General features: G+C 37.6%; 1 protein-coding gene across 2 annotated transcripts in view; it reads left to right on the top strand.

The window, feature by feature from the left end:
- The first annotated feature begins 1,892 nt into the window (after nt 1-1,892).
- Nucleotides 1,893-26,738, top strand: part of Acsl3 (acyl-CoA synthetase long chain family member 3) — a 66,954-nt gene continuing 42,108 nt past the window's right edge. Inside the window, exons 1-2 of one of the 2 annotated variants that reach the window (XM_005330540.4) lie at nt 1,894-2,033; nt 22,360-22,417. The gene's annotated coding sequence lies outside the window, so the exon portion shown is untranslated. Of the gene's footprint in view, nt 2,034-22,359; nt 22,418-26,738 lie in introns of both variants that reach the window. The other variant, XM_013360884.4, reaches the window with a different exon arrangement.

Consider the following 26,738-nt stretch of genomic DNA (forward strand, 5'->3'; position numbering starts at 1 on the left):
AATGTGGCAAATTCTGTAACTCTCAAAAGCTCTCAATAAAAATATACTGAGAACCTTCCCAGAAAAAAAAGCAACTGTATATGTGGGTTCTTTTAATGGAAAAAATAAAAACAACCTAGAGAGTAGTGATATTACATTTCTGTTTATTCTGTTAAACAGAAGACAATAATTTAGCATTTTTTTTTAAATTTATTTTTCATTGTAGATGAACACAACACTTTTATTTTACTTATTCGAACCCAGTACCTCACATGAGTCAGAGAAGCACTCTAGTCCCAAGAATTTAGCATTTGAATTCCAAGTAATATTTTCTTTTAATATAATTCTATGCTTATAATATATAATGTATATGGAAAGAGATAATCAAGAAACAGTGCTGAAATTTTACTCATCTGCTTTGTGGTCATTGATGGGGAAAAAAGGTCTACTGTTATTTTTTATCCAGTAGTAGTTAGAAGGTTTTTCCAGAGGCTTCTCATGGCTCTGGAACTGCCCCTTCTAAGATATGCAACCCTCTGCACAGCAGAAATTTTGAGTTCCACTTACTGTTTTTGTCTCTATGGATATTATTTCCACAGATTAAGGAGAAATCGGACTGCCATATTTTTCTAGTAGGAAAACAGGTTGCCTGAGTCAGGTGTTCTTCCCTAGAGGTAGCTGAACTGGCTCTGGGCCCAAGGTGAGTGAGCTCTCTGCCCGGTGCATCATTGCTCCACCTTGTGCAAGTTCTGGCAGCTTCCCTTTTGAGATTCTCTTGGGAAGTGAGCCCCTGCTTCAGCCTGAGGCTGGCTCAGGAACGCAACCTTTCACCTAATTTTTTAAAAAAGTTCACAGACTGGCTAAATAATAAGTCTGCTAAGGATGAGGAAAAAAAGCACTCACTCCTACTGTTACTAGTTTAATGAAAGTTTTCTTTCTTATATAGTACACTGTAGTTTTCGTTCTACTCATTAGTGTTTGGTGTGTTTGTGTGTGTGTGTGTTTGTTTTGTTTGCTTCTGGGGCGGCGGCAGTCTACCTGCCCCGGAGTACCTTCCCCCCCCCCCCTTTTTGTAGCGTTTCAAACTAGAAGCAATGGCAAACTCTGAAAATATGGAAACTACACTTTTAGATTCCCAAGAGCGTTCAAAACCAGTAATTTGGAGTAAACTTTAACCTTCGAAAGCAGATAGCAAACTTGCATAGTGAGTGAATTTAGGAAAAAACGGGTTATATGGTGAGTTAAATGAAGTCCACAAAAGAGAAATAATAATCGGCATGTTTGGAGATTTAGAATATCCTCCCGCTCCAGGCATTTCCAAAAGTAGTTTTATTTTGCAAGATTTAACAGAAATTTGTGTACAGGGTAACTAACCTAGTTCAACGAAGAAAAAAAAGAATATGCATAATTATTTCATGATCTAAATTCCGATTTACACATGATAGCAATAAAAGCGCGTTTGTAGTTCTTTATGGGGGGGGGGAGGGTGGTCTTTTCTCCTGAGGGACAGCCCTCGCGCAGACCCTCGGAGACCAGCTACTTCTCCCACGTCGCGTCCGCCCGTCCCGCTCACGTCCCCGCACGGTGGCGGCCAGGTCTCCCAGAGTCGACCCCTTCCCCGCCCCGCGCCGGCTGCGGCCAGGTCTGGACGCCGGCGGCGGCTCCGCAGAATGACCCATAGTAACCCCGCCCCGCCCCGGGCCGCCGGCGCCGCGCTCCCCGGCCGGCCTGCGATAGGCCCAGCCCCGCACGCGCCACCGCCCGCGGGCCAATGGGCGGCGGCCTCTCTGCATATGCAACGAGCGCAAGCCCGGGGTGCGCGTCCCGGGGTTCGGCTCAACAGACGCTGCTCAGCCGGCGCCGGGGAGCGACGTCGCCGTTGTCGCCGCGGCTGGGGCTGGGACGAGGACGCGGCGGACGGGACGCAGACGGTCGTTTCCTCGCAGTGCGGCCGCGCCGGGGTCCCCTGGAGGCGGCGCGGGGCGTGAATGCTCCGGGGCTCAGCCAGGCCTGCGTGGGCCCGAGGCCGGAGGAACCGCGGCCCCGGCGTCGCGGTGAGTGCGGCGCCCGTTGTGGGAGCGGCGGGGGCCGGTTGGCGGCGCGGCCTCCGCGTGCGGTCGGGTGGGCCCGAGGGGCTCCCGGGTGCGGGGGACGCAACCGGCCTGGGCCCGAGTCTCCCGCGCCACCGCGGAGCTGGCCCTGCGGCTGTGCGCGCAGGCGGTCGGTGGTGCTGGGGAGAAGCAGCGGTCAGGTGGGGAGGCGTCCGTGCCAGGGTCTGGGGAGCGGGCGGCGGGGGCCTCTGCCGGAGAGCCCACGTGAGCCGGGAGCCGCATCCCGGGAGGAAGGATGCACGGGTCCCTCCCGGCGCTGCGGGGACGGGGGCGGGGTCGCCCACTCTAATAAGCTGGTGCAGTGTCCGTGGGAGGCAACCCATCCCAGCGGTTTCGGAAAACCCAGGCTGGAGGGACGGGAGTGTTCTTTGCTGCAAGGTGTGGGAAGAATTTGAGAGTGTGAGGAGGGTCGACCTTGGCTGTTTGTTGTGGGCACCCTTCCTAGGTGGTAGGACTGGAATTGAGACCTAGGTTTGGGGTTGCTGGTTGCTGGTGTAGTTTTCCTGAGTGCATTTTCATTACATACTAGTATGTCATGGGATGCGTAAGTAACACCGAGAGAGAGCCTATCGCCAACAGTCCTAGCGGGGTAGGTATTATTAGGCCCTTTTCACAGATGAAGACCCCGAGGCACAAATTGAACTGGTTTGCCCAGACTATCTAGTTCTAGATGTGCTCCAAGCTATTGTCGATAGGGCCCCTCCAAAACAGAAAGAGTAGAACAACGTCTTGAAAATTATATGGGAGCTAAAGAGGGAATAGGCTTTGTGCAAGCGATTATAGCTGAATAAAATGACAGCTGACATTTATTGAATGCCATGTACTGTTCTAAGAGCTGTATGCACAGTATCTTTACACTGTTAACAACCTTCTAGGGTGGTGGTTACCCATTTTACGGCGGGAGAAACTGCAACGTGGACGCATTAACTTGCCCTAGATCTGAGCTAGTAAGAGGAGAAGCTGGGGTTCAGACGGTCTTGTCTAAATCCAGAGCCCTTACATCCACCACTGTAATGTGCTGCCTCTCCTTGGTGGCTGGCCAAATAGTTTCGTGGGTGGATTTTTTTGGTCTGGGTGGCCAGGAGAGCTGTAGTTTGGTGACACCATTTGTGATCATTGGAACCTATTTTGTGTTCCCAACTTGGCTCCAAGAGTTAAGGGGTGCCCTCCAGAGAGTATGTTAGAAAGTTATCACAGGGCTGGGGATATAGCTCAGTTGGTAGAGTGCTTTCCTTGCAAGCACAAAGCCCTGGGTTCAATCCCTGGCACCACAAAAAGAAAGAAAAAAAGAAAAAAGTTTCCACAGGAAAGAGGTGTTGAGACATGGGAGTCCACAGCACAGACTTTATTCTTGTGTTTTCTGGCATTCTGGCATCTTCCTATGCAGTTCTCACAGGTAGGTAAGAGTAAGGTCACTGTGGTCACTATAGTATTCATTTCCCCTTTAGGCGTTTTCTGATTTCTGTCAAAAGGGTTGATTCTGTAGGATGACAGTATTGTTAGGGGATAGGACAAGAATGGCCTATTGAACTTAAGGGTCAAGGTGACAAGTCATATGGTATCTTTGGGGCTCAGTTATTGGGGTAGTAAGTTATTTGGATGAGTAACTTCAAGTTCAAATGTTCTGTGAGTGTAAAAATGTCCTCCTTGAAAGGAGAAATGAAGGACAGACCAATTATGATAGGAAAATCAGCCTCTCTCTTCTTTGCAGGGGGCCAGTGTTGAGGGGGATCGGATATTCAGGCTGCAAGGTCTATTTCATTGTGTTTCCCTGCTGTCTAGTTCCAGTTAAATGACTTAATTCTTTTTGGGGAGTTGGTGTGGGTGTGGGTGGGCACTAGGGATTGAACCCAGGTATGCTTAATCACTGATCCACACATCCCCAGCCTTCTTTATTTTTAGACAGGGTCTCACTAAGTTGCTTAGGGCCTCACTGAGTTGCTGAGGCTGACCTTGAACTTGTGATCCTCCTGCTTCAGCCTCCTGAGTTCCTGGGATTACAAGTGGGCACCACCATGTCTGGCACTAATTCATTTTTTCATTCAATTAATTAGTTTACTAGAACTTTATAACTTCTGTTTCATGTCAGGAAACTTGCTAGGTGCTTGGGGATACAGCAGTAAACAGGATTAATGTGACCTGTGCCCTTAGGCAGAAAACAGACTCCAAGCAAATGATTGTACAGATAAATGAATAATTACAAGTTATGGTACATGTAGTGAAGGAAAGGTATTGAGGGAATGAAGATTATAATCAAGATTGTGATTTAGATAGAAATCTAGGTAACTTTTTTGAACTGATATGGTGAGATTTTACTAGATGACAGTCTTGTATTCTGAGATTGTAGTTGAACATACATAACACAAGAGTTTGAGAACTTTTGAGCAGTGCTTATTCATTTCAGCATCTATTCTTTATAGATAATCTATAATGCTATTCCAGCTCACCTTTCAAGAGAAGTAAAGGGAGATAGGAAACTTTTTCAAACAGTCATTCTGTTTGCCTTCAGGGTACTTAAATCTTTAATATTCTTGAAATGCTTACCTTTTTTTTCCTTGAGGAACAGTTGGAAAGCAAAAATCTTTTGTGTGTGATTTGGATTTGAAGATGGGATTTAGATTTTTCCCCCCAGGAAGTTGGGCCAAAGATGATTGGCTTTTCTAATTTTTGATAAGCAAGTATCATAATTATCAAAAATATCTATTGTAATTTATCCTTTATAGAGTGACTTAACTTTAAATTCTCAGCTCTCAGGAGGCAAATGATGGCATGGATTGGGGAATAGATAAACTATTAAATACATAAATATTTCAGTTGAACATGTATGAAGCCCATGTAGATAATTCATTACAATGCTTTTGCCAAAATCAAGCTGCATGCAAAGTACTTAACTTGGTTGTACCATGTGGAATAAATACAAAAATGATAGTCCCTTGCCTTTAAGATTTCAATTTAATTAATAGCTTTAATACTAACACTCAAATTTAACCTTCCTGCTTTCCAGTGTACTACTGGATGTTGGTTCATTGGAGCCTTTAAAAGAGCCCTGATAACAGAAATATTGAGAAAGTGGAGATTTTATGGTAAAATTGTCACAACATGGTGATAAACAGTATATAAGATGTGAGTTATTGAATGATTACTAGATGTTGCACTCACCAACTGAAGGTCACTATGTGTGCTGGCCAGTGATGGGGTTAGAACTAGGTTTTGGATATGGGGAGAGCATGACTGTAGTTTTGGAAATGATCACTTGGAGCTGCCCTCTATTGAGGTACTGGTTTAGGGTGCAGAAGTAAGGTTTTTGAGCACTAGTGGTAGCTAGTGAGATTGCCTATAGAGAGGCCAAAGGAGGAGGCCTGGGCTGGTGCTGGGTAGAGAAGGCTAAGTTTGTAAAGGAGACCAGGAAAGAGCGGTGGCCAGGAAAGTGAGAGGACAGCCAGGAGCAGATGTTCCTGCATGGGAAGATATTTATTTCTGTGGAATGCTCCTGTGAGAGCAGAATTGAGAACCATCATTGGTTTAGCACCGTGGAAGTCATTGATGACCTACACAGGAAATGCTGATCTGGTGGTAGGAGATGAGGGAAATGGAGACAGCAAGTGTATAGGAAATTTGTTTAAATGTTGCTGGGAATGCTTGCTTGAGAGGGAGAGGTTGAATATAGCGGAGAAAGGGTCACTCATTTCTGTATAGTTCCTAAGAGGATGGGAGGGCATGAAATTCAGAGCAGTAGCCAGACCTGTGACTTGGCTGGGAAAAGGGGCGAGGGGCATGTCTTCTATAATAATGGAAAACAAACCTGTACTTCATCACAGAGTTCTAAACACGTTCCTTTAATTTGACAAGAACTATTTTATTCCTAAAAATCAAGCCAATTTTTGCTGATTCATGACCTAGTCTTTGAGAAATTCACACCACAGAAACATTGTGTGAAATTGGTTTAGTATGTGGTTTAGTCTTGATTTCATTTACCTTATTAAGTTATATACTTTAATCTGACTTTTGATTATAGTTTATGCCTTTTATGAAGGAGAAATGTTAAATTCTGTGATTTCTTTCCTATGTGCTTATTTTTGTTTTCTTAAGAAAAAGTCTTCAGATTTGTTCTGTTTTCTGAGATTTTAAGTGCTACCTTTTAAATTAAAGTTTTAGCATCTCTTATTACTGAACTATGTTCTCTTTTATACTGTTTAAAACATAAGGAATTCTGTTTTAAATTGTTTTAATTATTAAAACATAAGGAATAACAAACAGAATTTTCCCATTTTGAAGGAAACAGTGGACTCGTTTGATCCGCCATTTATTTAGAATTGAAGCTACTCAAGTAACTAGCCTTGTTTAGATATGTCACTTCCAAATATAGGTATCTACTTATTTGTGAAGACGTTTGTTGTCATGGTATGCAGGGACATTGATTCATTTATTGTCTCATTATTTAATGTGTACTCTGCAAGGTACCAGGAACTTGGAAATGATGAACAGTTAGTTTCTGCTCTCAGAGAGCTCATGACAGGAAAGAAGTGCGTGAACAAACATCACAGCGTGGTGTGATGGAAGAAAGCATATGAGTAGATCCGTTACGGTATGATTAATTGGTGCAGCAGTGGAAGAAAAACATGCAGAGTGGGCACAGAGCAGTGGGGCTGAGCCAGGTTTTCCAAGATGAAACCAGTTTTGCCAGGTGAACAAGGAAGCCAGGAAATAGAATGCTTTACCTTGAATTTGGAGCAGGTGGTTGTGTGTGTATGCATACACAGGTACATTTACATCGAACAATGATTGAATAATATTGCTAAGAAAATTTAAAAAAATTTCTTACTGTTCTAACATTGCTTGCTCAAGAGGTGCAAAGCTGCTCAGTTTTCCCTGCCCTATCATGGTCAACTCTTTATTCTATCCTCTATTTCATGTAAAAAATATTGGTCTTAATTATATTCTTCTGATACAAAGCCTGGTTTTTCTTTTTTAAATGGGTGGAATAAGGATAATAGCTAACACATTTACTGTGGCCAGGTACTTTTTCAATTTTCTTTTCTCTTATGAGGTAGACTCTTTTATCATTCTTATTTTACATTTGAGGAAACTGAGGTAACAGAGGATCAAAAGTGACTGGCCTCAGTTGGTGGGTTTTATCCCCTGCAGTTTCATTCCAGAGCCCATGTTCTTAATCGAGGTTCTCTACCTCTTCTCGAGGGCTACCCTTTTTCCTGAAGTTCTAAAGGCATGATTATATCTGGAAAGGAAATGTGAAGACATTTAAGGGCAATGTTATATCTATTTTAAGTTACACAATTATTGTTCCCAATAAAGCCCTATTTTTTTTTAACAGTAAGGAAAACATAAGGAATAACAAACAGAATTTTACTAGAAATTTCTTCTTGTACTTGAACATACATACTTTCGGATACATTCTCTTTTAACATTCCTTCAAAGCAATCATTATCATTGCCCGCCCCTCCCTCCTTCCCTCCCTCCCTCCCTTCCTTCCTTCCTTCCTTCCTTCCTTCCTTCCTTCCTTCCTTCCTTCCTTCCTTTCCAAGGCCTTGTGCATTGCATGACAAGTACTCTACCACTGAATTACATCCTCAGCCCTATCATCGCCCTGTTAGCTTTCTTTTTTTGGATCAGAAATATAATGGAATTTGGGATGCCATATCTGCCAATTTCATTTTTTTCTCTCTTACATAAAGTGTAGAAGTACTTTATGTCTGAAAAATATTTCACAACATTTAATCCAGTTAAAGAAACTAACTCCCATCCTCCGAATCTTCCAGCTAGCCACTACTCTGAATTTGATGTTTATTATTTTTATGTATTTTCCCACAGTTTTACTACACATTAGTATCCTCAAAGCGTATTATATTGTTTTGTACATTTTTAAACTTTGTGTTGATGGTGCTTTATGTATTCTTGGGAGCATATGGTTTTCTCCCACTCAGTGTCACTTATCAGTGTGGTTTCACCAGTTGAGTTTCTGAGTGTGGGTATATGTTGATTTACTTCATTCATTTTTACTGGAACATGGTATGTTACATTTAGGGCAATGCCACATTTATTTCCCCTTTAATTTGATGGTAGACTTTTAGGTTATTTCCATAATTTTGTTATTACAATATTAATTACAATAAGTCTTCTTGAACAAGAGTATTTTTCTAAACCCATTTTGACATCTTGGTTACCTTGCACTCTTTTTTCTTTGTTCTTTATATTTTAATCTTAGCCCTCCTCAAATCCTTATATTTCTTGACTTAAGATGCCTTTGTCTATTGTACTTAAAATACAAACTATAATGGACACTTTGCTGCAATTTCTTGATCTATCAAATAGAGTTAATAGAATCTACCTATAGATCACAATATTTTAAATAAGATTGGTATCTGTAATATAGTTAGTATTCAATAAGATGAACTATTTTTATTCGTTTCATTTTTAGAGGATGCAGTATTTTCAAGTTTACTCTTTATTATTGCCTTCTCTTTTGAAACAGCATTATCATCTTCACATATATAAGTATACCTCAAGGAGATGTCTCATAACTCCTGTTAGTGGAGATTGGGAAGAGATGTTGATGAAATTGAGAGATTAGCTAGGTTTTCTTATATTTTGACATCAATCTTTTAGGATTCATTTTGTGTTTAAATTCTTTTGGAGATAAACACACACACAGGATACTGAAAGTATGTCAATATCATGTACTTCTCATTCAGATGACTGACAAGAGTCTACTTTTATTAGTTATAAATACCTTGAAATATGAATCTGATAATAATTCAGGTGATATTTCTAAGTATATTATTCTTTATCATCAACTGTGTGTTGCTGTGTTGAGAAGGAACCATTGAAATTTGTGTGTGTAAAACTTGATATGTAAGTTTGAGTTTAGCCTTTCTCAGCCTTCCATTTCAGTTTCTGTAACAGAAATATTATAATTCTGATTGTACAGGGTCATGAAGATTGAGGGAGGTAGTAGATAGTAGTTCAGGGCACACAACTGACTACCTGAGAGTTGCTTCTTTCATCTCTCTGCCTCCCTCTTCTGTTTCTAACTTCTCTCTTAACTTCCCTTGTTCCTGTTTTCTCTGTTCTGTTTTATTCCTTCTCCTTCCCTTCACTGTGCTTTTGAGTCAACAGTAACAAGGCATTCTTAATCCAGCAAGTTAGTGAATCTGTTATATAAATTCAAGTATACATCATTTAAAGGGGACTAGGAATATTAATTCCTAAGGACAAGAGTTTTCAGGCTATATGGAGGTAACTGGTCAGATGTGGTAATGGTTAAATAAGCAGTATGAAGGACAGAGAGGTCATGTTTGTCTAGAATAGCCGTGGAAGGATCAGCTAAGCACAAAGTTAGATTTGTACAAAGACTTGGGTTTGAGAAAGATGCTCACAGTGGGTGTTCAGGGGAAGTAGAGATGGGAAGAGGAGCATTGGTAGGTAACATTGAGTCATCAGTTGCTTAGGAGGACTGAGGAGACTGAGGATAAATCACATCCCATGGGGAAACAAGGAACAGAAATGCAAGGAACAAAAACAATTAAGACCTTGCATAAACTCATTAATTTATTGATTCAACTCAGAAAGTAATTGTTGAATGAATTAAAAGTTATTGGAATAGAAATGGAGATGAACAGCTAGCAAATGAACAGAACAGGAAGAACATGGGACCTGGTCCCAGTGGTTTGTTATTCTGCTGTTAGGATTGTCAGTGTGGCATTATTCAAGATGTTCAGTCTTAATAGACCTCTTCCTTTTCTGTAATCCTCTTACTTTTTAAAAATATCTGCTATTCCACCATTGTTCTTTTTCTTTTCATTTCCCTCTGCCCTCTCTTACTTGGCTCAGGATTTGTGTGTTACCTACGCCTTAATTCTTTTAAGTGTTACTTATTAGCATTATTCTTATTTTTTTTGTAGTTGTTGTTTACTACTAATTCATTGGGGTATTTGCCTGGGTCTCTTCCTTTTTAGACATCTCAATAAATAAGATTCTCAGCATCCATAGAGAAGTTCAGGATGGAGTTAGGGCCTTTGGAGGTTTGGCACAAGAGATTGTCTAATCAATTATATGTTAAGAAATTAGTAGAATTTGGTTGTACACAGAAGGTGCTAGTGTACACTAGAGAGAGAGTGATAAATAAGAAAAATACTGCCCTTCTTTGGCACGTAGAGTGAGAGCATGAACATTTAGTAGTTCCATAAGCAGTTATTTAATTATAAATGCAATAGGTACTGTGAAGGTAGAATTGAGGGTGCTGATAGTAAAGAATCGACCTAGGCCATGTTTGGACACTTCTCGGAGGAAGTGGCATTGAACAAATCTGGTGAAGGGGATGTGGTATGGAGGTAGGGATGAGTGGGCAACTTGTGAGACAGAGGCTTGAAGCATTGGGGAGTGATGTGGAGACTTGGCATTGAGAAGAATCCACAAGAAGGCCAGAGGACAGGAGTTTTAGTGTCAGTTGTTTGAGATGAAACTGGGCACAAGGTAAATAGGAACACAGAATGTGTAAGACAGGAGTGAAAACAAAGCTCTCTGTTAAAGGCCTTTTATTGAGAGTAGAGTGTGTAGGTAGATTCAGGAACTTGGAGGCTCTGTGGTGCCAACTAAGAGTAGGTATTCCAAGTCAGTGTGTTGTTTTGGTTCTCATTTACTACAGAAAGTCTCATTTTTATTATTATATAGTAATAACTTTTTCCTTCTTGTGGTTTGAATTGTAATGATTTGTAATGTTAGAATTTACCAAAATAATCTTTAGCACTATTAAACATCTATAAACTTGCAACAATATATCTAATTGTAATTTATTGCTTTGGTTTTGGTATTACTCACATAGTAAGTTGTTAGTAAAATTTTTCAGCTGGATTATGTAATACTTTATAATATTTTGTAGTGCTGTATGTTTTGAGCACATATTTTAAATAAATATGTTTATTTGCCAGATTCTGTTCATTTCTTGTGTAAAACAAGATTTTAGTACTGTTTCTATATAAATTTGTAGAAATTATAATGCATTTATATATATGCTTAAAGTTTTTCTTCATCACAAAATGACTACATGAAAAAGATTAGAAAATACATAAAAACATAAAGGAGAAAATAAAAGTCACCATTAATTGTACTTTCCAGATATAGCCACTGCTGAAATTTTGGTGCTTTAGTCTTGATGTATATTTGTGTGTGTTAATAACAAAAGTGGAGTTGTATTTAATTTTTAATTACCTTTCTTCATTTATCAGGAGCAATTCCCATGTTATTAAATATTCTTTGAAAATATTTTTTGTGGCTACATAATAATATAGTGTTTCATGACGTATTTGACCATTTCCCAGTTATTGGATATTTGCTTAATTCCTTTATTCCCCTTATTATAAATAACCATAATGGAAATCTTCAGGAAACTTTTTTCCTCATTAAAGAGTCCCAGAAGTGAAATTGTTGGGTCAAAATGTATGAAAAAATTTAAGGTTCTTAATAAAAATTGTAAAACTGCTTTCCACAGTTGCTGTACTTATTTTTGTGCCCTCTAGTGGCTTGTAAGAGTGTTTTCACGTAGTACCTGTATGTATTGAAAATGAGGAGAAATATTTTTTCATATTAAGAATATTTTGTGAAATTAAAAACTTTTTTCTTAGCAGCCCAAATATTTATTTTGGTTGAACCAGTCTTGATCTAGGTCTGATTTAAATAATTGCCCTACTTATTTTTTTTTTTAATTCATTAGCTCTGAGCATCCTTCCCTGCTAAGAATTTGGAGAACAGAAAATTTCAAGATTTAAAATTTTATTTAAAGATATAAAAGTAAAAACTGAAGGTTGCAAAATTTTCATTTGTGTGAAAATTTGAATGGAGAGATGAAATTGGGAATAATTTAAAAATTTAGCTTTTGATTTACTTTTTTGTTATATATAATCTGTTAAAAATAGCACATCTTTAGTGCTCAGTAAATGGACCTATTGCTATTTTTACTGTAAAAATTTCTTTCTCCAACTCAGGAAGTTTGGATACAAGTATCCCTCAAAGTTCCCTTTGGCCTTCTCCCTGGTACTAAGGGGGTTGGAGAGAGGGTGCTGGGGTGGAGGGAGGGACCTATCATATCCATTAGTTGTGATTCAGATGAGGATAATAGTTGATCAATATAGCATCTGTTAAGATCTGGCTTTTATTCAATAAATTATAAAGTTGATTTTTTTTCCACTGGTTGATTTTATAACATATTTTATGTCCCTTTACTTTTGGTTCCTAGAAAAATGATAGAAAAATTTTCTATAAATTCATCCTTATCTGTACACTTAACTTTCATGTAGTGATTTTAGAAATAAGTGCTGTTAGTACTGAGAGAGGTTAATTATACCATATTTTAGCGTAGGAAGGATCACATCTGGAAATCTAGACAGCCTCACTGATTGCTGCTCCCCTCAAGTATTAACTGGTTGTTGAATGAGCTGATGGTAGGAAGCCAGCTAACCAGCTTCCCTGTCCCTTTACCTGTTTTGGGGTTTCCAGAGTAGTTTCAGAAGCACAGATGTGCTTTTCTTTACTAACTGTTGTTTTCTGTCATATTCCTTCCATTTTCCCTCTTTAAAAATATTCATCAAATCAATAAAATGTATAGAACATATAATGTTTTCTAGGTTTATTGGCATAAGTATTTCAAAGATGAATCATTAGAATGTCTACCTTTCTGAGGTAGGTATTAAAACATTAAACATAATCCATGTGAAAATAGGTATATTCAAAGTATTTTGTGTTCTTGAAGAATGGCTAAGCAGTTGTTAGAAGACTTTATAATTGAGTGATATCTGAGGTGGGCATGGGACTGTTGCACATGTGTGAAAGAAAGTACTGAGATTGATGGATGGGGAGGAGCAGTAGATGGGAATTTGCAAATCATAGGACTAGCTCTGATTTCTGGTACCCTTGTCACTGCCCTTGTTTGGGATAGCTTTCCTCAATAAACTGTTCTTGTTATTTTTGTTGTACTGGGCAATGACACCAGGGCTTCACACATGCTAGGCCTGTGTTCTACCACTGAGCTACATCTCCAGTCCTCAACAGATATTTGAACTAATTATTACTTTATGGCTTTAAATTTTTTCCCAAGTTGGGCACAGTGGTGTACCTGGTTACCATGGAGGCAAAGAAGAAGATCACAAGTTCAAGGCCAGCCTAGGCAACAGAGCAAGATACGATCTCAAAAAATAAAATAAAATAAAGTAAAATTCCCTATACCCATTGAAATTGTTGAAAATAAAATAGTAGATGATAACGGAAATTGACTTGGATGAATGGAAGAATAACTTTTTTTAAAGTCATGAAGCCAGAGTGATAAAAAGTCTTGAAGGTTTACCTTCCCAAAGATATTAGTAGTAGAAGTAAGGTGAAAAGATTTGGAGAGTGTTGGAGAGGAGACGACAGGGATAATATGGGAGATGAGCTGACTAATTGCCGAAGAAATGCATTAAGTAGGCCAGAGGTCCTCAGAGATACCACACATAATAGAAGGAACATGTGGTTTGAAGGGGTTGAAAGAATTTGAGAAGGAAGGAATTGAGATTGAGTTGTAGTGGTTAATAATAGGGATCAGAGAAGTCAAGGGGATTGGAAGTTTAGATGAAGTCAGATGGGATTGAGTTAAAAAATTCGTAGAATAGGACCAGTCAGATAAAATCAGGAATGGAGGTGTTTGGGGTTCGTGTACCCATCCTTTCAGCAGGTCTGTATTAAGAATCTACTATGTATGCGTGGTCTTTGAGTAGAATCAATGACAACTCTAAATTTAACGTGTATTTTTACCTGTGTGGAGGCTCAGCCCTTTATTTTTGACAATATACTGAATATGTCTTCTGGTCTTTCCTACAAACTTAATAACCTACCCTGCACTCATATACGTGCATACGTACATCTGCTTTTCCTCCCGTATTCCTTGTTTTTATTGTAAGCCATAGGTTCCTCCACAGTAGAAATGTTGACGTTTCTCTTCAAAGCCCTGACTGTTTGTATCTTATCTGACAGGTCCTGTTCATTTTGCCTCATAAAAGTTTCCACAGTTGGTCCTGTTTATCTTCTGCTGCCTTAAATTCTGCACCTCTTCATTCTGTGTGTGCTTGAAACCCCTTCTGGTTTATTTTCTATGTAAACCTGAGCAGTCAATCAAAAAAAACCATTTGTTCAAATGCTTTACTTAAAAACCTAGCTCATTCTGTCTTCAGCATTTTCTAACCCCTCCCAGGTTTTCTGTGTTCTAGCCATTTCGGGCTGCTTGTGGTTCCTCATTGTGTTCATATGTGCATTTGTTTGTTGGGCTGGCATGACGGAGGAATCAGCATAGAGGAGTGATTCAGCTCATTTGCGGTCCAAGGAGGACTTCATGGAGGTTTAAACTGAATCTTGAAGGATGAGTTTACTTTGGCAGTCCTCTTAGCTTCTTTTGTTTCTCTCCAGTTCCATATCCCAATTTCAATTTCAAGGTGAAGATACACACAAGGTGAAGCCAAGAATGTGCCCACACATTCATATTTTTGATATCAGTGTCACTCTAGATACCCGTGGATGTCCATATTTGCTGTGATCTGCTGGGGTGGATGTGGAAGCCAGCTGCTTTGCAACTTATAATCAGTTTTACTCACTGATCTAAAACACCACAATTGTTAGTTAAAAAATTGCATGAATATGTTTGGTTTTCAAATTCTGTATCAGAATAATAGTGTTTGTTTTGATATCTAATAGGACAAATATGCATTAAGTATTCTTTTTCTCTCAAATTTTAATAGATAATCTTAATTTTTCTTCCATATATTAATATATTAGTATTAATATATTAAGATATATTAAGAAACCATACAAAACAAAAAGAAAAATCTCACTAGGATTTTGATTGGGATTACATTTGGATAACAGGTTAATTTTGGCAGAAATATATTTTTCCTTTTCACTCAGAAATAAGTCTGTCTTTATGTTTAGGATATTTAGTGCCTATCACAATAGCATTTTCCATGTGTATGTGTGTGTGTAACCTTTCCAAGGTCTCATGCATGCTGGGGAAGCAATCTGTTACTGAGCTACATCCCCTGTCCTGGTATGGGTGTTTTATAACATGAAATGTTTTAAGGTTATTTTTGTTGTTGTGACTAAGATCTTGTTTCTTTTCATTTGCTAACTGGCTGTTAATACTATATAGGGAAAAACACAATTATTATTATTATGTCCAGATGCCTTAGTGAATTCTGCCTCTGGTGGGATAGTATTCAGATGATTGTTTTGGATTTTGCCTGACAGCCACTTATCCATGCCGAGAGATGTTGTTTGTTTTTCCTTTTCTAGCATTTATACTTCTCTCTCTCTCTCTCTCTCTCTCTCTCTCTCTCTCTCTCTCTCTCTCTCTCTCTCTCTCTCTTTTTTAACTTGTCATTGTATTGGCTAGACCACAGTACTGTCCAAAAGAATGTAGTGAAAGCCAAGTATATAAGCCATATATATATATATAATTTTAAGTTTCTAGTTGATACATGATAGTAAAAGGAAACAGGTAAATTTAATTTTATTTAATGCAGTAAATCCAATCCATAATATTTCAGTGTAACTAGTACAAAACTTACTAATGAGCAATTTTATATTCCTTTTTTAAAACTTAGTCTTTGGAACCTCTGTGTATTTTACACTTTGAGTGTACTTCAGTTTGGACAAGCCTCATCCCAAGTGCTCAGTAGTGCTGTGGTTAGTTGTTAATTCATTGGATAGCATGTATTAGAGTCTTCTTAATAATATACAGTAGTTATGTTCATAGTGGGCTTCCTTGTCTTAGTTTTACTCTAATGGAAATTGCTTTTGTTCATTTCTGATAAATACTCTTTTTTTTGGATAGTTTTCTTTTGTTAAGAAGTATCTTTTAAATTCAAAAAACTTAACACCAAAATATCCAAATAACCCAATTAGTAAATTGACTAAGGATCTGAACATACACTTCACAGAAGAAGAAATACAATCAACCAACAAATATATGAAAAAACGTTCAACATCTCTAGCAGTTAGAGAAATGCGTATCAAAGCTACACTGAGATTTCAACTCATTCCAGTCAGAATGGCAATCATCAAGAATACAAACAACAATAAATGTTGGAGAGGATGTGAGAAAAAGGTTTCACTCATACATTGCTGGTGGAGCTGCAAACTGATGCAACCACTCTGGAAAGCAGTGTGAAGATTCCTCAGAAAATTTGGAATGGCACCACCATTTGACCCAGTTATCCCACTCCTGAATTTCTACCCAAAGGACTTAAAATCAGCATACTATAGTGATATAGTTACATCAGTGTTTATAGCAGCTCAATTCACAACAGCTAAACTATGGAATCAACCTAGATGTCCTTCAGCAGATGAGTGAATTAAAAAAATATATACATAGTGGAATATTACTCAATCTTAAAGAAGAATAAAATTATGTCATTTGCCAGTAAATGCGAAGAGCTGGAGACTATCGTGCTAAGCGAAATAAGACAATTCCAAAGAACCAAAGGCCGAATGTTTTCTCTGATGTGTGGATGCTAATTCACAATAAGGTCAGGGTAGGGAAGAACAAGTACTTTAGATTAGACAAAGGGGAGTGAAGGGAGGGGAGGGGGGTTTGGGGGTGGATAGGACAGTTTTGAATGAACGGAACATTATTACCCTATGTGCATTTTATGATTACATGATTGGTGTAATTCTACATCATGTACAACCAGAAGAATGAGAAGTTTATTTATGTATGATATGTCAAAATGCATTCTATGTCATGTATAAATAATTAGATCAAATTTAAAAAAATTGAAAAAGTATCTATTAAAGTTAATGATTTATATTACTTCTCTTAAATACTTCTAAAAAACATACACTGACATGATCACAGGGGATGTATGGTGTCCTGGTATGGGTGTTTTATAACATGAAATGTTGTAAGGTTGTTTTGTTGTTGTGACTAAGATATTGTTTCTTTTCATTTGCTAACTGGCTGTTAATACTATATAGGGAAAAACATAAAAAGTTTTCTGATACTTATGTTGACTTTTAAATTTCAGCTGTTATTATTAATTTCTAAGAGTTTTTTCTTATTTTAATTCCTTCTTTTATTTTTTAATTTTATACCTTTTTTTCCCCTCCCATTTAGCCTGTTAATATAGAGAATGATAATTGTGGAGTCCTAGTTGTGAAGCAAATTTATACTTGTAAACAAACCATGTTTGAATGTGATGTAGTATTTTTTGGGGGAGGGCACTGGGGATTGAATTCAGGGGCATTTGACCTCTGAGCCAAATTCTCAGCTCTGTTTTATATTTTATTTAGAGACAGGGTCTCACTGAGTTGCTTAGCAGAGGCTCGCTTTGAAATGGAGATCCACTTGCAGTGGTGTAGTATTCTTTTAACTCTGCTAGACTAGATCTGCTGGTGTTTGGAGATTTTTTCCCTAGAGTGGTTGTCCTGTGTGGTTATGTTGAGTTTTGGAATTAGCATTGTATGTATGCTTGTAAAATAGATAATAAAGCTTGAGATCAATTCTTGCTTAGAAACTGTCTTTGAGAACTTTTATCAAAGGCATATATTCACATGGTTGAGGGACTTTGAGTCCTTACATGTCTGGAGAATTTCTTTATTCTACTTGTAATTGATGGGCAGTTTATTTGGGAGTGGAATTCGAGGTTAAAATTAATATCCCTCAAACCTTTTAAGGCAAATTGTTCATAGCCACCTAGCTTCAGGGTGCTCAGCTGTTTGCTGCAGTGTGATTCTCATTCTTTTATGGAAAGCTCCACAATGTATCCTGATTTGTTGGAAGTACCCTCAAATTATACTTTCTAATAACACCAGCTTTTACTCTGAGAATCCTTGTTGTTGATCACTTACAGGCACACCTTATTTGTAGATGATCTGCTTTTTGTGTCTTTTTGGAAGCCTTTAGGGTATTCTTACACCTTGTGCTCTGAGAATTCAGCAGGCTGTATCATGAGGTCAAGTTTTTCCATCATTCATCTGCTCTCCTCTTTAAGTTTGAAGACTAGTGTCTGTCAGCTCCAAGGTACTTTATTGTAGACTGCTTCAGTGATTTCTGCCGCTGCCTCCGCTTCCTCCTCCTCTCCTCTCCTCTCCTCTCCTCTCCTCTCCTCTCCTCTCCTCTCCTCTCCTCTCCTCTCCTCTCCTCTCCTCTCCTCTCCTCTCCTCTCCTCTCCTCTCCTCTCCTCTCCTCTCCTCTCCTCTCCTCTCCTCTCCTCTCCTCTCCTCTCCTCTCCTCTCCTCTCCTCTCCTCTCCTCTCCTCTCCTCTCCTCTCCTCTCCTCTTCTACTTTTCCTTTCTAGAACTCCTTGTAGTGGCACTTGGATCTCTTTTAGATACATTTGACACTTTATTTTTAAATAGAAGTCAAATTCTTTGCTTTTTTTTCCTTTCTGGGAAATATTCTTAATCTCATTTTCTGATACTTATGTTGACTTTTTAATTTCAGCTGCTGACTTTTTAATTTCAGCTGCTATTATTAATTTTCAAGAGCTTTTCTTATTTTTATTCCTTCTACGTAGCATCCCAGTCTTTTTTTGTAGACATATATGAGAGTCTCTTTCCCATTGAATATTAATTACATGTACATATTTAATATTTTCCCCCACTTTCTACATTCTATTTCCATTGAGGTTCCTCTTCCCCTCTGTTTCTCTTTCTTTTAAAGCAGTTGTTTTTCTCATCTATCTGGTGATCCAAAAGTTTTATCTTCTGTCTAGATTTTTAGTTTTAATGGCTACTCTGTTTCTTTTCCCACCAATTGTCAATTCTGCCACCAGATTTAACATTGTGAAACATAGATCTGATTTTGTTATTCTATGCATGAAAATGATACCTCTTTAGAAACCTGGTTGATGTCTCAGCCACTTTGTATGGCATTCATTTGCAGTGGCAGCCCTGTTTGCTTCCTAGGGCTGCTGCAACATATCACCACAATGCTGGTGACTTAAAAGAGCAGAAATTTATCCTTTTATAGTGATGTAGGCCAGAAGTCTGAATCAGTATTATGGGCCAAATCAAGGTACCAGCAGAGTTTCTGACCCTCTGAGGCTCTGTGCAGGAATCTGTCCCTTATATTTTCCAGCTTCTGTTGGCTGTTGGCATTCAGTCTAATCTCTTAGGCCAGCGTTGTCAAATCTTTCTGTTTCACATCATCTCTTGTGTATGTGTGGTCTCATATCCCTCTGTTGTTCTCTTACAACGGTACCTGTGATTGTTTTAGGGTTCATTGGATAATCCAGGATCATGTTCCTGTCACGTAATCCTTAATTTAATCACATCTGCAATGATCCTTTAAATAAGGTAACATTCGCAGGTTCCAGAGATTACAGCCTGGTACCTCTGAGGTTGTTTGTTTAGCTTTCTGTCAGTACTTTTGAGTTTTCTCTAATTTCTCTCTATCTCTCTCTTTTTATTTATTTATTTTTTATTATTTACTGATGGACCTTTATTTATTTATTTGTTTATATGTGGTGCTGAGACTTGAACCCAGTGCCTCACACATGCTAGGCAAGTGCTCTACCACTGAGCTACAACCCCAGTCCCTCTAGTTTCTCTTTTGTTTGTATGCCTCTGTGCTTTTGCAAATGTCATTATTTATTGTTCTGTTTAGACAAAAATGTATGTATTCAGTTCATAATGACTTCTTTGACTTTCTTCCTCCTAGACAGAGGACTGCATTTGCCTGTCAGATTTTGTATTATAGTCTTTGTACTTCTTCTAACAGTATTTGTCACATTAAAGCATTTTGCCTTGTCAGGCTTTACAGTGGTCTAGGAACTTTTTGAAGACTAATTAAACACTAGGGACTGTCCATTGGACCGTTTAATTAACACAACAAAGTAGGCCAAAGTAAGTATACACACGTGCCATACTTTCTCCAGGGCAAATTACTTACTTAAGAGGCTTTTGCTAGGTCATAGGAATTTACATTTTCAGCCTTTACTAGATGCTGCCAAATTGCCCTCCAAACCAGTTACACTTCCCCCTAAGTACTAAGCTCTATTCTGTTTCAATTTTTTTTCAATTCCTATATTTTTTTTCATTAAAAGAAAATTAATGGGGAGAATGATAATGTTTTACTTTACATTTCCGTGATAGTGAGGTTGACCATTGTTTTTTCAGTATGTGAAATTCTGTTAATGTAGTCTGCTTTTTTTTTATCTACAGAAATTGTACAAATATGGATATGAATGATGTTGCTGTTCTCACTTATATATGGGGAAACTGGCAGAAGATATTAGCAAGGACATTTATAAGATGTTTTCCTCCCAGATGGATATTTGAACATGTCTAGAGTTATAGCTAATAGGAAACAGAGCAGGGATTTTGATCTCAGTTATATCTGGCTTTAAGGCCTGTTTCTTCTTTCCTCTCTATATCAGGCTGCCTTACAGAACATGAGCAAATTAATATTGCAGTGGTATGCTGAAGTTTGATCCAAAAGATTTAACTTTTAACTCTACTTTCTAGCTTTGTGACTTCGGGTTGGTGTTAAAATATTTTTTAAAATGACTATCAATGACAGTCAATTTCCTTTATAGGTGATTGAGAAAAAACATTGGGATGATGTAAAAATGTGTTTTATGGACAGTATGATGCTATGAATAATTTTAGTAATTATTATTCTTTTTTTAAATTTTGTTTTGTTTTTGGTGATCCTGGAGATTGAGTCCAGCGCCTTGTGCATGCAAAGGCAAGCATTCTACCAGCTGAGCTATATATCCACAGCCCCCCACCAGTAATTATTATTCTTTATTATCATCATTTTAATGAGTAAATAAATTTGATCTTTTCTTGTTTTTTTTTTCTTTAATTTTGAAAGAACTTTGTTTTTAATGGACTTTATTTTTTTTAAAGCAGGTTTAGGGTCACAACCAAATCTCTGTACCTTCTTCTCAGTTTTAAGAGAAATTTACTGCAGGACACATACAGCTGCCTTCATTATCACCATCCCACACCAGTGGTACATTTATTACAGTTGCACATGCATTGACACATTACCTTCACTGGAGGTCTGTTATTTACATCAGCGTTCACTATTGGTGGTGTATATTCTCTGAGTTTTGACAAATGTATGATGATATGTGTCTGCCATTACATACCATTCAGAGTATTTTCACCGCTCTAAAATCCTTTGTGCTCTACATGTTCATCTCTCCTTTCCTCCAAGCTTCTGGTGTTTACTGATCCTTTTTACTGTCACCATATGTTTGCCTTTTTCTTAATGTTATATAGTTGACATTATACAGGAGGTAGTTTTTAGATTGTTTTCTTTCAATTAGTAATGTATATTTATATTTCTTCCCTTTTCGTGGGTCGCTATATAGGTTTCCTTTCTTTTTAGCATTGAATCGTATTCCATTGTTTGAATGTACCACAATTTATTTATCCATCCATCTAATGAAGGATTTGTTGGTTGCTTCCAAGTTTGTGATTATGAATAAAGCTGTTATAAACATTCATGTGCAATTTTATTTTTTGGTACTGGGGACTTAAGCCAGGGGTGCTTTAGTAACCAAGCTACATTACCAGACCTTTTTATTTTTTATTTTGAGACAGGGAGGGTCTTGCTGAGTTGCGCTGAGGTTGGCCTGAAACTAGTGTGATCCTCTGTAGCTGGGATAACAGGTGTGTGTCATTATACCTGGCTCATGTGCACGTTTTTTTTGTGAACGTGTTTTCACCTCTTTTTGGTAAATAGCAAGAAGTATGATTGCTGCATCATATGTTAAGAGTATATTAGTTTTGTAAGACACTTCTCTCTCTCTTCCATAGTGGTTATACTATTTTTCATTCTCATGAGCAATGAATGAGAATTCCTGTTGCTCCTCATTTAAAATTTTTTTTTTAAATTGTAGATGGACACAATATCTTTATTTTAGTTTTCTATGGTGCTGAGGATTGAACCTTGGACCTCATGTGTGTGGGGCAAGTGCTCTACCACTGAGCTACAACCCCAGCCCTTGCTCCTCATTTTTGCCGGCATTAGGTATTGTCAGTATATTGGATTTTGGCTATGCTAGTAGATATGCAGTAAATATACTATACTTTTGTTGTTGTTGTTTGAGAAAGATTACATGATAAAATATTATTTGCTATTATGATAGAAGGTATTTCTAGAAAAGCTCTCCAAAAATTTTCCTATGAGTTTTAGAAGTAAAATATCTTTGGGGAAAGGTTCATATTTTTAACTAAACTGTGATCAGTGCTTATTGTCTTCATGTGTTTGTTTTGACAGGTAGTGACCCAAAGGCGCTTATCTTGAAGGCACTAGTACCTCCTACCATTGTCAACTGGTAAAATATTTAATTTTTTATTATGAAATATTGCTTTAAGCATAAAATATATTAAGTTAAAATAAGTTATGGCTAAACTGATAAAAACGTTTTTCATTTTGTGTTGTAGAATTAGGAACGTTATGAGACAGTAGTTTCATACTTATTTTAACTCCATACAAACCTATTGAGCATTAAAGCATGTTGTTTAGCAGCGTTGTGTACTTTCCTTAGTTTGGATTTCATTAAGTGTTTGTACAAAGGATATGAACTAAGTAACCTCTTTATTTTATTAAGTTTATCGCCAATTATACTAATGTTAACCATTTCAACCTCTGATGGACACTATAAATTTTTATTAGTGTTATTATAAATTTCTAACTGGACATTTTAACAGAAATGGTAGTTTCAAGGTTAGGAAAATAGCAATGGGCTTTTTGTTAACTTTTAGAAGGTTCTACATGATAATTACAGTAGTCTTGGGCATGCCAAAATATATCAAAGTTTTCGTTATTATGGTTTCTGAAATAGATTCGTGAGATTGGGGGCAATAATTTAAGGATCAAGTGACCTGAAAGTTTTTAGCATTCTGTGATATGAAAATAAAATTAGATAGTTTCCCCTGTTCTTTTGCTAGGGCCTACCCCTTAACAGTATGGACTGTGTCTTTTCAGACCTTTTGTGTGCATAACTAATTTTACCATCTTTTGATGAAGCTGGGTGTTGGATAAAAGAATATACTTTGTCCGTTGATGTCCTTCACTTTAGACATTGTTTGCTGTGTCTCTTTGAGGGATATATGATGCAAAACTATTAGTGCTTTGAAGTTACTAAGCGAACATATTGGAACAATACAGTAGTCCTCAACCTCAACAAATTTCTTTTTTAGTGGTCAGTAGGCTACCAAACTTTGATCCTAGCTAAGAATACATAATTAGAATTTAGATTTACAATCAAATTGAAATTACCAAGGTAATTTATGACATTAAAAAATAGGTAGTAAATAGTAAGGCATTTATAGAAATGATTGTAATTAGTATTGCCTAGCTTGTGGTGGATGGAGAAGTGGGTTTGGGAGATTTAGTACATTTACATGTGCTCAATGTAGGACACTTAGGACACCTGAGGGTCTTTCTGTTAAAGGAGGATGACGTAACTGGGGGTAGGGAATGGTACATGGGGAAACAGTGGTATCGTATGGTGACAAGAGTAACTTTGTCCCTATCATAATTTTGCCTAGGTTTGACCAGGTAACCAAAAGTGGAAAGGAAGCTCAGGGTCATATTTCATAAGTTATTTATGTGATGAATTAAAGGGGATGTCATGAACTACTTGGGGAAGCCAGTGTCTTGGAATCTGGAACTACAATTCAAACCTTTCACAATTGGGAAATGCTTGTGTTCGGAAGTCCCATGAATTAAGAAGTGATGTCAACACTGAAACAGATTTACATGGGTACATGTCCTATGTGAGATTGTCAGATTTAAAACTCCTTAAATACCCTAGGAAAGCAGATTTTTAAATACAGAATTTTATATTCATTTCATGTTTTTAATAGTCTATCTAAAAATGACTTTAGAATTTAAAAGATATCATTAAGAAATAGAATTATATATGAATAAATTTATAGACCTTCATCACAGCTATTGTAAAATGTTTAAGTCTATGTATGGATTCTCAGCAAATTAATTACTCTCAGTTTTTTCCCTTGATGCTCAGTTTTGTTGATAATAAAAATCATCCTGTCATGATTATAGTAATAATTCATATTTAAATATTTTGTACAGTAGACGTTTTTAATGACCTTCAGCTTTTAATAACTTATTTTGCTATTCAATGTTCTGTGTTCATTTGGCATCAGAAAGTGTTACCTATATGTGTAGCCCTGCATTAGAGAAATTGTTTAGAAACTTTTCATTTGTATGTGAAAGTGATGAGAAGTTAAAGGAATGGGTACGACAGCAAGTTGGGTTTAACTGGAAAAGGTTTCTTAGAATTGGGCCAAACATTCCACATAGGAATTTAACTGGGATTGCTTTCTCTTGTATCTTCTCTTTTAAAAAATATAATCTGGATTTTGAATACTTAAAACTGCATAGGCCAGAAAATGGTACAACAGAGAATGGAAAAGAGGAGAGAGAAGACAATTATTTATCTTAGTAGCTTTTGTTTTGAAACATGTTGTTTAGGAAAAGCTTTACTAGTGTTAAAACAATAGAAAATTTATGAGACAAGAAAGCACAGTTAAGAATTAAAAAGGAAAAACATATGGGCTGGGGATATAGCTCTGTTGGTAGAGTGCTCGCCTGGCATGTGCAAGGCCCTGGGTTCAATCCCCAGCACCACCACCATAAAAAGGGGAAAAACATAAAAGTAGATAACATTGTATGAATAAAGTAATAAGACTTAGGATGGGTTGGGGTTGTGACCCTAGGTTCGATCTCAGCACCATCTAAAAATAAATAAGGGGAATAAAGGCATTGTGTCCAACTACAACTAAAAAATAAAAAAAAAAGTAATAAGACTTAGGAAAAGCTTTATTAGTGGTAAAACAATTGAAGATTTATGAGAAAATAAAGCACTGTTAAGCATTAAAAAGGAAAAAAACAAAATAGTAAGACTTGACCAAAGGAAATAGTTGCATGTTTGAACCTTTTTCTTAGCTATTTAACCTTTAAGTAGTACATATAAAAGTGAAATTATGATAGTCGTGATGCAGGTAATTCATTCCATAGTTAAGCTGTATTTCTCCAACATTTTTATAAATTCCAGTTATGCTATATGTTATTTGCCTTTTATTCAGTTTGTTTTTTAGCTGATTTGCCCAAAATAAAGGTAAAAAAATGGGCTTTTTGGGGAGGAGGGGAATGAAGGAAAAGATAAGGAAACACTCAAGAAATCTTAGCAAACCAAATTAAAAGGAGTAGGATTCTGATAGACATAGATTATCAACCAGCCAGATTGATGTCATTATGTAATTTTAATAGTTTGTTTTCCGTAAGTATGTCTACAGCTCACTCAATAACCATTTTATTAAAGATGATTGGAATAAATAAAGAATAGTACTAACAGGGTGAATAGTCCTATTCAATATTTTCTTAATATAGTCAAGGTATTCATTTTTTGTCTCGCTGGCACATACAAAATCGTGCTACTGAATAGGGCACTAGAGTCTAGTTTCTCTACTCCACCATTTGGATAATGCAATGATTGCTTGATTTCGGGGTTTTTAGCCCCCCCCCCTTCCCTCCTGACCTGCGGGAGAGATTGGGAGAGCCCTCCCAGACCAGGAAAGGAAAAGGCCAACTGACCGCTCACACCCAGCACTCCCCTGCAGGAGGACAATCAGACGTGTCAGGGAGACCAGTCAAAGCAGGATCTCATTTATTGAGAAAACACACACAGCTAATATATTGTACAGGATAAATCAGGATAAAGGTCAGCAGGGTGGGGAGAGTTCATGTGTACACCCATCCTACAGGCAGTAATGGGTGACAGGAGCTGTCCACAAGGTTGGAAGGGTTCTGAGCCTATCCTAGAGGTCCTCAGATTTTTTTGTCACAACCCAGGCAATGCCTTCTGGCTGATTGCCAGGCGCTACCTTAGCCACTTGTGGCCCCAGGACCGGGATGCGGGTAGCAAGTTAGGTTTCCTCTTTTCTGATGCTACATGCCCCACATGTTACATCATGCCCTACAGCTTTACATGTCTTGTCATCTCTCCCTACTCCCCTTCAGCGTGTCAAATTTGAACAAAATTCTAATATAAAAAGTTATGCTTCTGAATGGAGAAACCTTCGTGTCACTTCTTTTTAGATATAATAGGTGAATACAGCTTGGGAAAGTAAGTAGAAAGAAAAACAGGAGTAGGCTTTCCTGTAGGTGAGCAAGTTGAAGCAAAATGATTCAGAACCCAGAACTGATTGGAGGATAAGTGTTTGGGTGCTGGGACTGGAGGTGGTTAGCAGCATACTTCATGGCAACTGAGATAGCTGAGTGGACTACAGAGCACTTTTGAAGTACAGAGTCACTTCTGAATCTTGTTAGGAAAGTTTGTTAAGGAACATCTATTTTAAATATATGATGGTTGTGTGAGTTGAATTGGTTAAACAGTTTTGAGTGTTATCCAAATGTATTCTTTTCCTCTGGGACTAGAGTGGGATCCAGAAAGTGGAATTCAGTAGTTCTGTGTTATAAAATCCAAATGTTTAAATTTTAGCACAAAGTACTAAAACAGGAAAATATTCTTAGCATGTGATGACATCTTAAACAAAAATGAATTTTGTAATCAACTCACTGAAGCTCATGGAGCGAGATCCCCCAAACTGACTAGCTAGCCAGAG

This window comes from Ictidomys tridecemlineatus, chromosome 7 (assembly GCF_052094955.1).
Source record: "Ictidomys tridecemlineatus isolate mIctTri1 chromosome 7, mIctTri1.hap1, whole genome shotgun sequence".
NCBI lineage: Eukaryota > Metazoa > Chordata > Mammalia > Rodentia > Sciuridae > Ictidomys > Ictidomys tridecemlineatus.